The 6,500-nt window shown below is 34.8% G+C and overlaps 1 long non-coding RNA gene across 1 annotated transcript; it reads left to right on the forward strand.

Annotated features, from left to right (window-relative positions):
* Positions 1–1,253: 1,253 nt before the first annotated feature.
* LOC111616562 lies at positions 1,254–6,299 on the forward strand. Its single transcript, XR_002755270.1, has 2 exons — positions 1,254–5,332; positions 6,170–6,299. It is a non-coding gene; the product is annotated as an uncharacterized LOC111616562 (long non-coding RNA).
* Positions 6,300–6,500: the final 201 nt, after the last annotated feature.

The following is a 6,500-nucleotide window of genomic DNA, read 5'->3' on the forward strand; positions in this document are numbered from 1 at the left end:
ACATACCAGTAGATAAATCAATTTGTGCATATTTTTAATAAGAATTTAATAATAATCTATATCTGTACATTACTGACTCTATGGGAACATCTTTTTATTGATGGAATGTGGATTTTTATGGGAACAGCATTCAAATTTTTCGTAGAAAAATCCATTAATTGTATCATTTTCATTTAGTAAATTCCATAAATTTTTTTTAATACCCATCATAGATTTGGCCGGAATAATTACTGCCATGAAATTGAATTTAAATAATTTCTTATATATTATTAATGAATGATTACATGTATATGCTTAGTTTCTTTAATTACAAATGTTATCAATAAATTTAGCACAGTTAGTTCATATTCCCAGATGATATTCAACTCTCATTTATCCTCTTGGAATTATCATCAAAAATAAAATCGTCAATATGTGCATTATATGCACTATAGAACACAATTATTCTCTATATTATGCAGTAATAAATATGCTATAATATGCACTATTGTGTGGACTAAGAAGTAATTTAAATTAACAAAGTGTAGATATAAACCACACGAGGATACTGTCCGAAAAAACAGTGCAATTAATCTTTATCGAATGTTATAATCATTATGTAATTGTCTTTTAAATCAACTGTGGATTCATACAGTTCAAATGCATCGACAGATTACTATCAAAAGATTTTAAACACTTTAGTTGTTTTCAAATTGTTAAGTGATTACTCGACATTCATTTTTTACACTGCTTATGATGTATAAACAGGAAGTTTTCATGTATTAGTGAAATACTGTAGAACATTATCTTTTGAAGTTAGTGGAACTTGGTAATATATTGAAAATGAATAATAATCAATCACTTCTTTGGGTTACCAAAACTCTGCCATCAGTTTGACAGTTCAAAATGTCAAATTGATGTGGCCCTACAGAGCTGAAAATGTCTTTTGTACAAATGAATAATTTTCAGTAACACAAAGCAGTCGAATATTGTTCATAACGTTATCTATTTGTAATATTTCATGTTAAATTATACAGGTGCAATTATTATTGTTATTAACTTACTTGGCTCTTTAAATTTAATTAAATATTTAAACAAATTCTTAACTTCTTTTCTAAATCTCAATTCCAATACATGACATTTGTGTGTTACATTCTTTGTAAAATTTTAACCATTTATTCAACTTGCATTAATTAGATTTCCTGCATAAATCAACGTTGCGTATATGTACATTTTTTATGATAGAATTAATTTTCCACACGATTTAAGATTCAATAATGATTATAATTGAATTGACGAACAATTTAAGTCTTAAAAAAGCAATAAGTTAAATAAATTGTATGTTAATTAAAGCCAGCAATTATTTATTGTGACATCACAATGCCAGGCTGCAATTTTTAATATATTTCATTTAAAAAATATATTCTCTCCACCTCAAATTAGTACCGTATTGTCTTGCCCCTGTATATCATGCTTTTTCATTAGCAACGAAGTCATGCCAGTCATCTATTAACTGCTTTTGGGGGGAAAAATTTCAAATTGAAATAACAACTTCCAATTTGTATCAGAGGTTCATTTATAATTAATCAGGGTTTCCTGAGGATTTCCTATCTGGTCTTATCTTTCATCTATCTAATTCCATTCTCAAGATAAAAGAATGACAGTGGGAATTTATAGGTCTATGATTTTTTTCAAATTGCAGCCAAATTGTCTTCACGATTTTTCTTGGCTTTAGATTCTTAGAATATAGTAAATTAACAGAACACTTCTTGATTAATTTGTAAGGACAAAAAGCTAATTCATTCAGTTTCTTTAACCGAGAGGTTACTTTTGGTCAAAACAGAAGTACAAGTTTTGAGCCCACAAAAATATTTAATCTTACAAGTGTTTCGATTAACAGTATAATTGTTAGATCTAGAAGAGAAAAAATAAATAAGGAATATTATAAGAGACCGCAATAGCAAAACAACCAAAAATACAAAACGAAATTTCAGTTATACAACTAGCATCCTTGCTTAGTATCTGTTCCCAGTCATCAAATATCCTAAAACAAGAATGATATAATGGTGCTTTCCGTCTTTGTTATTCCTCCAATCACACAATTGTGTATTTCGCTTTAGGAAAGAAAAAACTGTAGGATTTTTGTGGGTTTCCTAAAGCGAAGTCGGACACTCGCAGATTCTGGCAACAACAGGGAGGAAGTCGTGGTCGAGGAAAGAGGAAAGCACTCAAAAACGTGACCAAAAATGACTTGTGGGAACGCTTAGAGAAGTGGTGCGGATGCCAGCTCAAACATATAGCTTTTTCGATGCAGTCACCAGAGCTTACATCAAAGGAGAAGTAGGTGGGTCTGCATGTCTCTCCGAAACTTCTCATAAAGTGAAAAAACTATCTTTGAAATTACACTGGTTAATTTTTTCTGCTTGAGATTTTTTCCACAAATTTGACAGTTACACTGTGTGCACAATGTTGCAAGTATGCAGATTTGTATATAAATAGACGGGCTGGTTAACTACCAGGCAAACTTGGGCAGCGAGTGCCAATCGACCACAATGATCTTTATCCATTCCATCAGCACTTAAGTGGTCCTACTCACTTCCAAATTTCTAATATGTCTATAATAGAAAGTTATCATATAAATTTTGTTTGAAGCAACATGTTACTAATAATAATTTCTCTTTTGTACACGATTGTAGGAACATGCCTTTGAATCCAGTCAGAAATATAAAGAAGGCAAATTCATCATCGAGTTGGCCCACATGATAAAGGAGAACGGTTGGGACTAGACATGGAAGACGATCAACCGACGACAGGTTTCTACCATGGAATATCATTGGATTTGCAGAAACGGTTACGTTAAAGACAATAGGATTAATTCCGGTAAAAAAAGGACGGTCTGTTACGACTGTGTTCTCTCTACCGTCGCCGATAGTGAAAAAAGACGACTCGACTACCAGCCTTCATCTCTCGACGTATCGACGTTACTTTGTTTTTTCTATGGAAGACGACCGTAAGTTGATGATATGTTACGCGGGCGCACGCCGCCCTCTCATCATCGTCATCATCCGACTGTACTCTGCGTGCGATTCCTGATACTTAATACGAAGCTAAGCCGTACTGTTTTCTCGCTCGGCGCGTTACGCCGCCTTTTCCGTAACGGGGGACGGGTAACGGTACACGAGCTACGACCTAGTCATTTAATTTTTAAAAGACTGAATTTATTTTTTTAAATCACTACTATTTCTCTTATTTTTTTAAATTTCCGCAAGAAAAACAAACAAACAAAAAAAAAAAAGAAAACAACCGACAAGGAAGGCGGTAGCTGGGTATCACACGCTGTAAAAATCATCACTTACGACAACTTTTCACTCACCATACTTTGTACATTCATGACTTTTTGTACCATTATTTTTTTTCGCTTTTTAGCCTCCATGCTTAGGTATAATCATACATTAACAATAGTTGGCCCGTCTGGAGCGCGTCGACTTCGTTTCGCTTTTTAAATTCTTCTAGTACTTGTGACGTAACTCTTCTTCTCGTTCAGGACGTAACAGAAAACAATACTTTGTAGCGTGGTCTTTCCTTTTTACTATCTTCGGATTTTAATTCATCTCGTATCCTAAGTGTCCTTTCAAAAAAAAAAAACAAAAAAAGTTTCGTGTGGTATAGTGGCATTCCAAAACTATTTTGCTTAGGAGTCGATTAATCTGTACATTAAAAAACACACGGCGGCGTCTTTACGCAAATGGGCGTTTCTTTTGTTTCGTTGTCTTAGACTTAAAACAAAGAAAAAACTTTATCTTCCAGTTGCTGCAAAGTTACATAGAAACATCAGTGATCAAACATTATCAGGCTACTAGTCCAAACACGTGATAAATAGAAGGCAAACGTAACGGGAAAAAACAAGTATATATACATATATACATATATATATAAATGATGTTATAATAATACATAAATTTAAGCGTAATTCTTTGCAGCTTTCATTATTCACATCACACCACTCCGATAGACATTTGTTCGTTGCATTTCAAATATCTATTTGGGATTTTAATGTATCGTATCGCAACTTAGGCAGCAGTCGGTTGCGGGGAGGCGTTTCACACGGTAGAAAAACGGCGAGGGGTTCAGACGCAATTAAAACACGAAATTTAAAAAATAAATAAATAAGAAAAATGGGGAACGTAAAACTTTCCAAAAGGTACTTAGGGGGTATTTATCACGTTATTATTATCATCATCATGCATGCAACCGTGCAGGTCACACGTGCATGAGATGTGTGGGGGCTTCGTAACATTTATTTTCTGTTAATGCTGGCCAATAGCAGATATCGTTCGAAAATCGTTTCAAATGTGGTGGCGTTGTTGTTGTTGTTGCACGAGGAGTATTATCGGTTTCCTCTTCCGATCCGCGACCCCCCCACCCAACCCGTGCGCTTTTCCCGCAACCGACAGCGTCGTGCCAATTTATTGTATTTAAAAAAATAATCCGAATAATATACCATTTGCACTAGTTTTTTCTCCCCCCCCCGTGTAAATAGGAGCGAGGTGGTAAGAAAGGGTGTCTAAACATGTATTGTTTCTTAATAGTAGCGAGAGTGTATTTTCTCAATAGTGATGTTTTTAATATTCCGAGAAACAAAGGGAAAATAATAATAATAATCTATCCTGTAAAGTGAAGCGTTTGAAATGATCTACAGATAAACGTATCCCGATATAAAACTCTCCCCCCCCTTCTGGAATGTAACAAAATATGACTATTGACGAAACACTAGAAAAAAAAAAATAATAATAATAATAATACTTTTATCTGTGGATCAGATCTCAGGTGTTTATTTAAATTTTGTTTGTTCGTCTTATTATTTTGTACAGTTTAATTTAGTAAAAATGCAGGAGTCAATGCAAAGAGCACTCGTAACATGTACAGCCTGTTTCCGTTTCCGGCCGAGCCTAAGTTCCGAGCAAAGAAAAAAATAATAATAATAACGAAAAAAAGTTTCCTTAAAAATTTGCCCGCGTGACCGGTCCCGGGAGTATGCGTGTTGTGTGTTAACGAAAAACACACGATAATTCCAATCAGTGTTACGTGTAGTGTTTATCATTAAGTGTGTGTGTATGTACTGTACGTCGGAGGGGGGGAAGGCAAGCGAGGGAAGACGGCACTTTTTTCCTACGCGTTTCGTTTCCTTCCCCCCTCCCCGGTTTATTTCTTTTATCGTTTTTTTTTTAAGGGAGAAATTTAGGGCTTTTTACGTGTGTACAGTGTCGTATATATAATTATCGATTTATGATTTGGTGTTTTTTATCCATTCTTAAGAATCGGTTGTGTGACGTGAGGTCGCGACCGGCGAGGGGTCGCCTATAAAAAATACTAAATAAAACGAATTTAAGTTAAATATATTTATTTGTATCGAATGTCTCTAGCCTTACGACTTGTGCTTCCTTTTGTTTTCTAAATAAAGCTTAATTTTTCTGCTTGGTGTATATATACACATATATATATATAATATATACATTATATACTTTGGAATTTTAATAATTCGAGATCTTCAAACGGAACAACAATTTCAAAAAAAAAACAATGTACAGTAAGTACGGTACATAAATAATCCTATAATTTGGTAACACGGAGCGTACAAAGCACTTATCCGGCCGTATAAAATGACGTCATTTATGTGTAAGTAGTGTTCTTACACTCGTCTTCCGGTGGGTTTAATAACTTGTTCGGTTTCAAACCCGGCACTTGAGCCTCTCGGTGGACCCTGATCTGGCGCCTGACGTGAGATCTCTGCGACGATCCGGAATGAAGATGGGGTAGCCTGTTTTTCAACTCGACGGAATGAATCGTGGGCTGGAACTGTACAATGCTGGAGACGTGTTGAGGGTAACTCGAGCCCACCTTCTCTATGGACGGGGGGCCATTTTGACTAGTGTCGTCGGTTAGAGAAGATAGCCTGGGTTCGTAGAATCCGTTGCACAGGCTTTCGTTGGATAAAGTGGACGACGACAGAGACTGGCACTGGGATCTTCTGGAAAACTCCGAATCTCCGGAAAACTGCNTTTGCGGATAAATGGCGTAAATACTCACTTTATATTCAAAAAACGTTCGATTTTATGCCTATTTCGCTAGGACTAAAATAAAGCTAGTGGTTGTTACTATAGCAACCGGTAAACAACTCGGATCCACCTAGGTCGCCTATAAAAAATACTAAATAAAACGAATTTAAGTTAAATATATTTATTTGTATCGAATGTCTCTAGCCTTACGACTTGTGCTTCCTTTTGTTTTCTAAATAAAGCTTAATTTTTCTGCTTGGTGTATATATACACATATATATATATAATATATACATTATATACTTTGGAATTTTAATAATTCGAGATCTTCAAACGGAACAACAATTTCAAAAAAAAAAACAATGTACATTAAGTACGGTACATAAATAATCCTATAATTTGGTAACACGGAGCGTACAAAGCACTTATCCGGCCGTATAAAATGACGTCATTTATGTGTAAGTA

Source organism: Centruroides sculpturatus, unplaced genomic scaffold (assembly GCF_000671375.1).
Source record: "Centruroides sculpturatus isolate CEXI.00-Female unplaced genomic scaffold, Cexi_2.0 scaffold3575, whole genome shotgun sequence".
NCBI lineage: Eukaryota > Metazoa > Arthropoda > Arachnida > Scorpiones > Buthidae > Centruroides > Centruroides sculpturatus.